Source organism: Primulina tabacum, unplaced genomic scaffold, assembly GCF_025594145.1.
Source record: "Primulina tabacum isolate GXHZ01 unplaced genomic scaffold, ASM2559414v2 Contig1001, whole genome shotgun sequence".
NCBI classification, from domain to species: Eukaryota; Viridiplantae; Streptophyta; class Magnoliopsida; order Lamiales; family Gesneriaceae; genus Primulina; species Primulina tabacum.
This window is the reverse complement of record NW_027460040.1, coordinates 22873-34049: the sequence shown is the minus strand read 5'-3', so window position 1 is coordinate 34049 and position 11177 is coordinate 22873. Positions and strand designations below refer to the sequence as shown.

Here is an 11177-nt window from a genome sequence, read left to right as displayed (position 1 = left end):
AAAAATTGAATACCGGTTTAAAATACGACTCGTCGTGTAAAAATAACTTAACAAGGCCCATTTTCGAAAATCACCCTTGTTAACATCATATATTAAATAATTAAAAATAATTATTTAATAAAACATTTTTCCTTAATTGTCCCCGGTCTCCGTTTCTTGTTCGAGTGTAAAATACTGCTAAGAGTCTTATGTCATGTAATCTTAATGAACCAAGAATTAAACAATATATTGGGCCTCGTTCAAGTGTGAAATAACGTTGTTTCGTACTTGTTATGAATTCCTACCCTACCCCACTGCTACATTTCCATCACATTAAGGGGGAATTGGGCCAATGACCATATGGTCAAATAAGATTTTAAAAAATGATCTTTTTCATCAAGGGCATTGTCCCAAAGTTGGGGTCACAGGTATTCATCAGAAGGTGGCAATTTATTTTTAAATTCAAATTTTACCAGGGTCATGAACCCAAATGCCCCCATTTAGCAAGCAGACAAATCTTTATTTTCCTTATGTTTCAGCCAGCTGAAACACATATCTTTAGAATGTAATGCTTCTATTTTATCACATTAATCGAATCATAAATCAATATGCAAAGAAACATTGTTGGTTGTCTAGCACCTCTACCTTCGAGCATTCCTGCTTTTGAGGAACAACAGAAGACTGACTTTCCGTTACATGACACAGTCGAAGCTTATTTAGAGCAGTCAAGAATATCTTAATTGATTTGATCGAGGCATTGGACTCGATAAATATATTTTCCTGCACCTGTATAAAATGAGATAATAACTTACAAATCAACAAAGATCAAAATTTGTTTTTTGGTTAGATGCAATTATTCCTCTCATAGATCTTAATAAAACTATGAATAACCTTTAAACTGAACAAATTTTATCTTCTTATGCAAATTACTGAACAAAAATTTGTCATGATATGCCGATATAATTTCCAATTACAAGAATAAGCAAGCAATCTCAATTCAAATTTCAAAACAAACAACAATGCACAACTAGCAAAGCAAGCAACTAGGTCAATGCATCTCAGTGATTTTTGACGTGTGATCTTTTGATTGAGTATGACGGAATTTAGTAGGTTGAAAAGTGTTGATTGTGTCAATTTTGTGGTGAATCATTGAATATTCCTCGATTATATTTTTATTCTCTGATTTGTTCGAGGACGAACAAAGGCTTAAGTGTGGAAGGATTGATAAGGCCAAATCTTACAAAGATTTTAGGGATTTGATTTGATAATATTTGTCCTTATCTAGACTTTTTATCCCTAATCATATGCTTGATTGAATTAAGTTGTAGATTTAAAGAGGAAAAATGATTAAATTTGAAAATAAAATAAATCTACAAGACTTCAAAGAAAGAAAATACCAAAGGAAAAGAAATAAAATATTCTTATATTTATTATCTTGATATTATTGAAGTTTTGATAAAGATTGAGTCTCATATTTGAAAATAAAATCTACAATCTTATTTACAAGGGTTAAGTTTGAGATGGGCTTAAAAGAAATTGGAGGATTAGGCCCATGAAGAATTATAAAAAGCAGAGTACGTGAGCAGAAGAGGGGAGGCGCAAAACAAAAGAAAAAAAACCAGCGCGGAAGGGAGAGAAGAGAGGAGAGAAGAGAGAAGCGTATAGAGGGAAGTGACGGAAGAAGGCATCGCAGAAGGAGAGGAAGGAAAGAACAACGTACAGGAAGAAAGAAGCGCAGAAGACCGCGGAAGAAAGGAACAGAAGCTACTGTGACAAAAGCTGGAGGAATTCCTCACACACGCCTAAATCACAGAGAATTCCTCTTATTTTTTCTTTCTTTTGTTTCTTCTATGAACTTAAATATGACTTTTCACTTCTATTTTGAATTAATGGAATAATTTTCTTTAGGCTAAGACCACAATATGACCAAACAATACTTTATTTGATACTTGTTTTATTTTCATTATATTATTTTTCTTGATTTTAATTATTGATTGATGTTAGTTTAATATTTCTTGTTATTAGCCTGATCAACTATTTACATGTATGTTGATTAATCACGAATCGGAAGATGATTGATTAAATATAGCAACAAAGACGTCATCAACACATGGTTAAACTGACTAGAAATAGTATTCGGTTTCAGTGTGCGGTTTTAGGTGAAAACTGAAATTCCACGAAGATTTAATGCATTTAAATCTAATTAAATTCAATTAGAAATAATTGGACTGTTAGACTTAAATAGGTTTATTAACTCGAGGAATCGTTTAATAAATAAATTTGGGGATTTCACCGCGATTGTCAAGAATTAAATAATTAATTGAATTTAAACACGTGTCAACACAGTAGAATTTGGTACCGTTGTGTGTCTTAGTTATTTAATTTGAATCCCTCCTTTGATATCTGAATCCGTCGTTTTAATTAATATTATTTTATTTAATATTTTGGATTAATAATCCACATATCATCTTTTTATTTATTTTATCTAGCTTAAGTTAAGTGATAAATATTCTAGTAATTAAATATTAGTCTTGTGGATCGATACTTGGATTCATCATCCATTTACTATAACTTGACCTAGTCCGCTAGAAATCGTCGGTCAAGTTTTTGGCGCCGTTGCCGGGGATTAATTTATTTAATATTAGAATAAATTACTTATTTGAGACTAGACATTTTTTCGAATTTTTTTCTATTTTATTTGATTTATTTTTATTTTATTGCGAGGTACTTCAAGATGGATCATCGGGGAGTGTTCACGAATTTTGCCCAACAATACTCGGAACCATTCTATGCTGCTTGGGGGAGATTCAATGATCTAGCAAACAACTTTCGGTTTCATGATTTGTCAAACTACACTCTTATTCAATTTTTCTATTTTGGTTTGGATGAGGCAACAAGAAGTTGGGTAAATTATGGGGCTTTGGCAACTGGTAGTCACTTATTTAATAGAGAATACAACAGTGCGATGCACTTGTTAAATGATATGGCAGATTTCGACTACCACTGGCATTGTGATCCTTCACTGCAGGGTTGGAGTCACCAATATCCTCCACAATTTTGCCCCGATTTTGTAAACCAACCATTTGAGCAACAAGAAGAGTAGTGCACATTTAGATGAAATCATAGCCCAGTGGAAGAAGATGGTCAACTCTTTGTGTTTCATCGATGAACAGATTGAGCTTCTAATGAAACCAGTGTCCGAAATCAACCAAGAGGACGAAGCGATTTTTGTCGATCAATTAATGACCAATCAGGTATGGGTGAATGATGACAACTCAAACAATAAAGGTTTGGAGAGTGATTCAAATCATGTAGAAATTTCATCTGAATCTGATCTTCCACAAGTATTTGAGCTGAAGGAAGAAGAATTCTTCGAGGAATCCATACGCAAAGATGAGGCAGAAGTGAAGTTGGAGGAATTCCTATGCGAAGATGAGACAGAAGTGAAGTTGGAGGATGTAGAAGAACACAAGTCGAAGGATTTGAACTCATAATGGTCTTAACATATATTCCACCAGCAGATTCTTTATTTCCATCAACGCAAACTCAAGAATATTACATCCTCTACGAGCTTTATCATGGATTAGATTGTTCTTCCCCTGATAATCAGTCTTTGTCGAGTGTTGTTGGAGCGACGAGCTTACAATGTCAATATCATGCCAAGCTTGAGGGCACATATAATCAAGACCCATATGTAATATTGTATGATATTTACTATGGGCGGAAGCCGCTATTTGATGCTTCTCCGTAGTCAAGCTATATACAATGAATTTAGCGCTTGCTGGGAGGCAACCCAGTGATTTATTTTATTTCATGTCGTTTCATTTTTATTTTTATTTTTTTTCATTTTGTTAGTTTAATCCTCTGTGATTTTGGTGTGTGTAGGGAATATTGGAATGAAGTAAGATGACTTAGACTCTGGAAAAGCTAAACTGTTGAAATAAAAGATTTCCAGCACTGAGGAATTCTACCATCCCCATGTAGCACTCCATGGAATTTAAAGCAACACTGCCAGGGAAGTGTTCTCTTACTATTCTGCATCTAACTTTTGTATTCCTTTTGAATGGCATGACACTGAGGACAGTGCAAATATAAAGTGTGGGGAGGAATTTGTGTTTGGTTTAACGTCACAACACTTAGCATGTGCTTTATTGTTTAATCCTCGAGCATGAAATTTTTTTTCTGATTATTCTTTGAGAAACTGCACTTGTGATTACATGACATACTAATTGACTTCCTAGATTTTTGATCACTCGAGAGATTGAATCATACCTAGAATTGATTGAGATGAGCTGTAGTTGTAGCCGAAGGATTTGAGCACAAACTGGTTTTGTATCATATTTTGAGACATAATCTATGCACTTTAGGTCATACTTATATGAATTAATTGTGAATTGGCAAAAGGTGTGCTCATAAAAAATCAAAAAAAAAAGAAAGAAAAGAAAGAAACAATCTAGAACTTGTCTGATTATCATTCGAGGCGAAAATACGGAGGATAATGACTTAGGGATGATTTAGGCGATCTTTGGACCGTTTGAGCCTTTCGAGCCTACCCAATGCATCATTATATCCCTAGTATTCTCTTTTGAGTCTAATAAATCGAATGGAGTGTGTCAAAGACAGACAATTAGCCCCCATTCGTATTCCTTCGAAATCCCACATCAACTACCCAATTTTAGCTCATACACTATTCTTCTACCTAATTTTGAGAGAAATAAACTCCTTTAGCGCTTTAAATTTTCAATAACTCCCATGTTTGATAATAAAAATTGGAGGAGTTTAAAAAAAAATCATGAAGAATGAGAAGGGGATTGATGAAAAAATATATGTACATAATAAAAAAGAGAGGAAGGAGGAATATTGATGTGGTGATTGAAAAACCTAAAAGAGAATGTTGTTAAGGATTGAAAAAAAAAAAGACCGAAAGAAAAGAGAAAAATAGTGGGGAAAGATGAATGAAAGTTGAAGGAAGATGGAAAAAAAATTGATGGAGGATGATGAAACTCAATAAGGAGGAAGAAAGAGATGAAGGAATGCGCTGAAGGAATAATTGTTTATTTTCTCTCATTTTGAATATCCCTACCTTTATTGTAGCCGTGAGCCGTGGCCTAACGTTATAAGCTTAAAAAGACCTATTGACCGGGTCATATTCCTCCAACATTTAGTGGAAAAAGGTATGAAAGATAAGCTTATGGAGAGTTTCTTAAAAAATATCAAAAAATATGAGCATTCCTTGAACTAAAACACCTTTGAGTAATATGAGTTTTGACTTCCACACTACACACGTCTCATTATCTTGATCTTTTCTAGTGAATGCTTGAGTTTTAAAGTTGCAATGAAAGTGAATTTTATGATTTTTGACGTGTGATCTTTTGATTGAGTATGACGGAATTTAGTAGGTTGAAAAGTGTTGATTGTGTCAATTTTGTGGTGAATCATTGAATATTCCTCGATATATTTTTTTATATTTTTATTCTCTGATTTGTTCGAGGACGAACAAAGGCTTAAGTGTGGGGGGATTGATAAGGCCAAATCTTACAAAGATTTTAGGGATTTGATTTGATAATATTTGTCCTTATCTAGACTTTTTCCCTAATCATATGCTTAATTGAATTAATAATTGTAGATTTAAATGAAAGAGGAAAAATGATTAAATTTGGAAATAAAATAAATCTACAAGACTTCAAAGAAAGAAAATACCAAAGGAAAAGAAATAAAATATTCTTATATTTTATTATCTTGATATTATTGAAGTTTTGATAAAGATTGAGTCTCATATTTGAAAATAAAATCTACAATCTTATTTACAAGGGTTAAGTTTGAGATGGGCTTAAAAAGAAATTGGAGGATTAGGCCCATGAAGAATTATAAAAAGCAGAGTACGTGAGCAGAAGAGGGGAGGCGCAAAACAAAGAAAAAAAACCAGCGCGGAAGGGAGAGAAGAGAGAAGCGTATAGAGGGAAGAGACGGAAGAAGGCATCGCAGAAGGAGAGGGAAGGAAAAGAACAAAACGTACAGGAAGAAAGAAGCGCAGAAGACGCGGAAGAAAGGAACAGAAGCTACTGTGACAAAAGCTGGAGGAATTCCTCACACACGCCTAAATCACAGAGAATTCCTCTTATTTATTTCTTTCTTTTGTTTTCTTCTATGAACTTTAAATATGACTTTTCACTTCTATTTTGAATTCATGGAATAATTTTCTTTAGGCTAAGGCCACAATAGGACCAAACAATATTTTATTTGATATTTGTTTTATTTTCATTATATTATTTTTTCTTGATTTTAATTATTGATTGATGTTAGTTTAATATTTCTTGTTAATAGCCTGATCAACTATTTACATGTATGTTGATTAATCACGAATCGGAAGATGATTGATTAAATATAGCAACAAAGACGTCATCAACACATGGTTAAACTGACTAGAAATAGTATTCGGTTTCAGTGTGCGATTTTAGGTGAAAACTGAAATTCCACGAAGATTTAATGCATTTAAATCTAATTAAATTCAATTAGAAATAATTAGACTGTTAGACTTAAATAGGTTTATTAACTCGAGGAATCGTTTTAATAAATAAATTTGGAGATTTCACCGCGATTGTCAAGAATTAAATAATTAATTGAATTTAAACACGTGTCAACATAGTAGAATTTGGTACCGTTGTGTGTCTTAGTTATTTATTTGAATTTGAATCCCTCCTTTGATATCTGAATCCGTCGTTTTAATTGATATAATTTTATTTAATATTTTGGATTAATAATCCACATATCATCTTTTTATTTATTTTGTCTAGCTTAAATTAAGTGATAACTATTCTAGTAATTAAATATTAGTCTCTGTGGGATCGATACTTGACTCATCATCCATTTACTATAACTTGACCTAGTCCGCTTGCTAGATTTATTCCCAACCGAAATCTCACAGACGAAATATGAGCTAACGATCTTTCTCGGTAAACAACTTACCTGTCAACTTTCTTTGTAGATTAGAAATACTATCCGCACAAGCTCCAAATTAACACCTTTTGAGTGGACCTAGAATGATTATATAAATTGGAAAACATAATTAAATCTATTTATCACAAAAAATGCAAAAAACAGCGAAATTGTTAAGTTTAGACGTATTGCGGTGGCAGCACGTGTCTACAACATTTGGAATGCACGCAATCGAGCTATTTTTTAAGAAGAAATGCCGTGTCCCAAGGATATCATTAGGAAAATCAAGATCCTTGTAGGTATGCCCCATGTAGTTGGTGATTGTATCGTTGGTTCTATTGGTTCAATATTTGCCATCTCCTCGGGATGCACAATGTATATGTACAAAACAATTTTTTTAACTTATTTTAATGGATGTTATTCAAGCATGACATAATGGTACATATTTAAAGCAACAAGATGAAATATCTCAAAGCCAAACCCAATGACAATTGCTTTTGCACTTCATAAGTTTGTGATTGATATAATTAATAAAAACAATATATTATATGAAAGAAATTCTTTCATTTAATAATACCGACAAAATATACAAAAAACTTCATTTGCTCAAAAGACATAAGCAATCATTTAGTCGTGACCACCAGAATGATGCCAAACTTTTTTGTAGTATAAATAAATCGACCTTTCCAAGACAATGAGACATTATTCCTAATCGATCAGCAAAAGACAAAGTCATAGGAAAAAGAGCACATAAATCATAAATATAAAGCATAAAATATAATGGAAAATCTGAAATACATTCTAACCACAATAAGAGACCTCTCATAGGAATCCAGTTGCATCAAAGCCCGTTGACCATTTTCAGTTGAAAGAAACCCTGAGCAAATAACACTAAAATTCAAGTTCTGGACAAGTCCTTTAACAACTAGAAATCAAACAAACACAAAGCCTCAATGAACACAATCATATTGAGTTCATGAAAAAAGATTTATTTTTTAATAAGACACGATATTTTATTAAATACAGAGGCTTTTAATTAAAATAAGCTAACTAGTGATCCACTCACGACAAAAACTAACAAGACTCTGATCATCTAAACAATACACAAAAGTCCAATCTCTCAATAAATCTCTTAACTGGTCTCTTCAATGTTGTCAAAAAGTCTTATATTCCCCTCAAAGCACACAGACCAACATATGTCATGTACCACACCACTCTCCAAATAATTTTGCCCTCTTGCCAAGAAGATGTCCAAGATCCGTAGTAAATAATCTTGTGTTGATCTCGGCACCACCCAAACCAATCTCAATTCTTCCAAAGCTCTAGCCCACTAACCACTTGATGAGGAGTTATGAAGAAAGATAAGTTCTGGAGGATAAACTCTTGATACATTCTAGAGAATAACTCTTGTTTAATTGTATCATCCGATTGTGGATCGATCAATTCTCGTATGCTTCGATCATGTTAGGGACCTTGATCAGTTTCGATAAACATTATTAAAAAACACATTATGACCTCGATCAATTCTCAGGAGAGAATCTGTAGACTATTCATTAATATCTCCAGCCAAATTAATTTACAGATTCCTTGTCTAAGTGCTGTAAAAAATGCTTATGAACTGCTATGTGCCCCCAAGGCTTTTTCTTCTTTCTCCAAAAGTACGACTTATCATCTTCAAGAACCCAAGGACTCTCCTCTGTCACACCAGTCATTACTCTGAACCCAAATCAAATCAACTGTTAGAACCTGTCAAGTGATCCCTCATCTCCTTCAATTATTCAGACCGAGCCTAATGATTCATCGACAAGCTACCAAAATCATGTACAAAACATCCTTTATTCAAATTTGTTTCTTATGAAAAGATTCTTTTTTTATTGTTTTCACTTCAAAAGTGTCCAATGCAGAAAATCTAAAAAACGTATGTGAAGCTCTTAAAATTCCAAAGTTGAAAGATGCATTGCTTGAGGAGACAACACTGGATTGCAGTGACACTACCAAGTGAAAACAACCTTTAATTGTAAATGGATTTTCACGATAACACACGACTATGGCCGTTCATTGGAGAGATATCAGGAGTGACTTGTAGTCAAAGGTTTCACACAAACTCATGGTGTAGATCACTTTGAAACCTTTGCACCAATTGTAAAACTTACCACGGTGTTGGTCCTTTTGCTAATGGCAGCTAACTTGAATGGCCTCTTCAACAACTTCATGTAAAGAATGTATCTCTTAATGGCGATCAAGAAGAAAAAGTAAACTAAAGCGTTCAAACTAGAAAAAACTCTATATAGGCTTATATAGTATCCGAGAGCTTCGTCTGAAAAATTGACTCGGTCTGTAGAGTAGCACGGATATCAGCAAGGACAGACTTATTGTACATAATGGCAAAATTCAAATGTTAATTATATAAGTCGATGACATTATTTTTACATGAGATGTAGATGTAAAACTAAAAAGAACTTCGCAAATGTATTTAAAATTAAGGAATTGGGGGCATTGAGACTTTATGGGAATGAAAATTGCAAAACAAGAAATTGTTGTTTCTCAGTGTAAATACATATTAGATCTATTGAAGAGTTCTGGGATGGTGGTCACGGAGCGAAGCTTTTGAGGACATTGGCGAGTGTCCTTACCCAGTTTTGCTAGCAAATTGGACTAGATCTATCACTGACAGAAGATCTACCTCGGGATATAACACCTTTGTTTGGGTAAGTCAATGACATGGTGGAATTAGGAGAGTGATGTCATTAGATGTAGTGCAAAGGCTGAATTCAATGTTATGGTCCAAAGAGTCTTTGAAGTTCTTTGGTTAAAGAGAGTCCTCGAAAAGTTCCAAAGAATAATAGAAAGCATTTGAGATTATACTATGCCAACAAAGCAGCAATAAGTATTGTCCAAAAACCAATTCAACATGATAAGACAAAGCACAAAGATGGTCACTTTATAAAGGAGAAAAATGAAGTTGGAACTATATGTTGTCATTCATGTAATGAAGGAAAAAAACCAAAAACACTCACTGTGACTAAGAAGTTGTGTCAGTTATACTCTTCACTAAATTGTTTAAGCCAAAGAAATATTACATTTACAGAACAAAATAAAAAGAGAAATAAGATGTTGTGTTTATACCATATTTCACCATATTGTTTCACAAGTAGAAATATTATGAAACAAAAATATGTGAACTGGGAGAGTAAAGGACATACCTGCAAAGAAGTAATCTTGGAGGGACATAGTGAGGTCTCTTTACAAACTGTAAAGATTAAAAACACTCTTATAACAAAGTAAGATATGAATGAAGAACACAAACGGCTTGAACATTATGGTCCAGTGGCAATAAACATGAGGCAGGGAGCACTTGCTTACATTCAGTAAGTGAACCCTCGGTGAGTAGGTTTGACGTATTTTCTGGTGGAAGTCTCGTATTTCATAAAATATATTGAATTCAGGGAATGCCACTAGTTCCTGATTGAGATATTGACCAACAATAATGAGCAATTGCAATTAAAAGCTGTGAAAGTGATTGTGGTAAAGAAATAGTTTACACCATTAAAATTTTGCGTGTATATTCTGAAATCTATCATTGCAATCAAGGATACATGGATCATACTTTTATGTATTCAACCATAGATGAATCAGCACCAATGGTAAGTTGTTGGAGAAGTAATACAGCTCGGGATGATGTAGTTACGGATAGCTTCTTATTAGATCACAAGGGATGTAACATGCGACCGACTCTGACACTAAAAACTATAAAGTGAAACAACTAAGTCACCATAAATCATAAAACATTATCAGCATAAATATAAAACATTAAATGAACAAAAGAGATTAAAATATGTTGTTGCCTGAAGTTGTTCACCAAGCACTCTGATAGTCTCCCCTGATGGGTAATCTCTTGATATATTGAGCAGCGTAGAAATTATACAACAACATTGATCAAGTAAACAGTCGCAACCAATGAATTGACCAATCAAATTGAGAAGGTAACTGTTCAGAAAATTAACACCAACCATTGCAAGATCACATGATATAAGAAGCCCCATGAGAGTTCAACTAGTATCCAAATTAAAGTCAATTGTACCCTCTGACTCTATTCTAAAGAAACTCCTCCAAGTATTTTAAAAAACTCTTTTACAAGTGAAGAATACATACTTAAGACCACATAACACACTGAAAATTGCAATCAACAGAGCTAAGTTATAAACGACCATTAAGACTCCATTAATCTTAAAATTGTATTCAGAAAAATATGATAAAATGTT

The 11177-nt window shown here is 33.4% G+C and overlaps 1 long non-coding RNA gene across 1 annotated transcript; it reads right to left on the bottom strand.

The window, feature by feature from the left end:
* Window positions 1–7558: 7558 nt before the first annotated feature.
* LOC142535417 (uncharacterized) lies at window positions 7559–11055 on the bottom strand. The gene is made up of 5 exons (XR_012817530.1): window positions 10761–11055; window positions 10523–10662; window positions 10279–10377; window positions 10119–10165; window positions 7559–7792 (listed from the first exon to the last, which is right to left on the bottom strand). It is a non-coding gene; the product is annotated as an uncharacterized LOC142535417 (long non-coding RNA).
* Window positions 11056–11177: the final 122 nt, after the last annotated feature.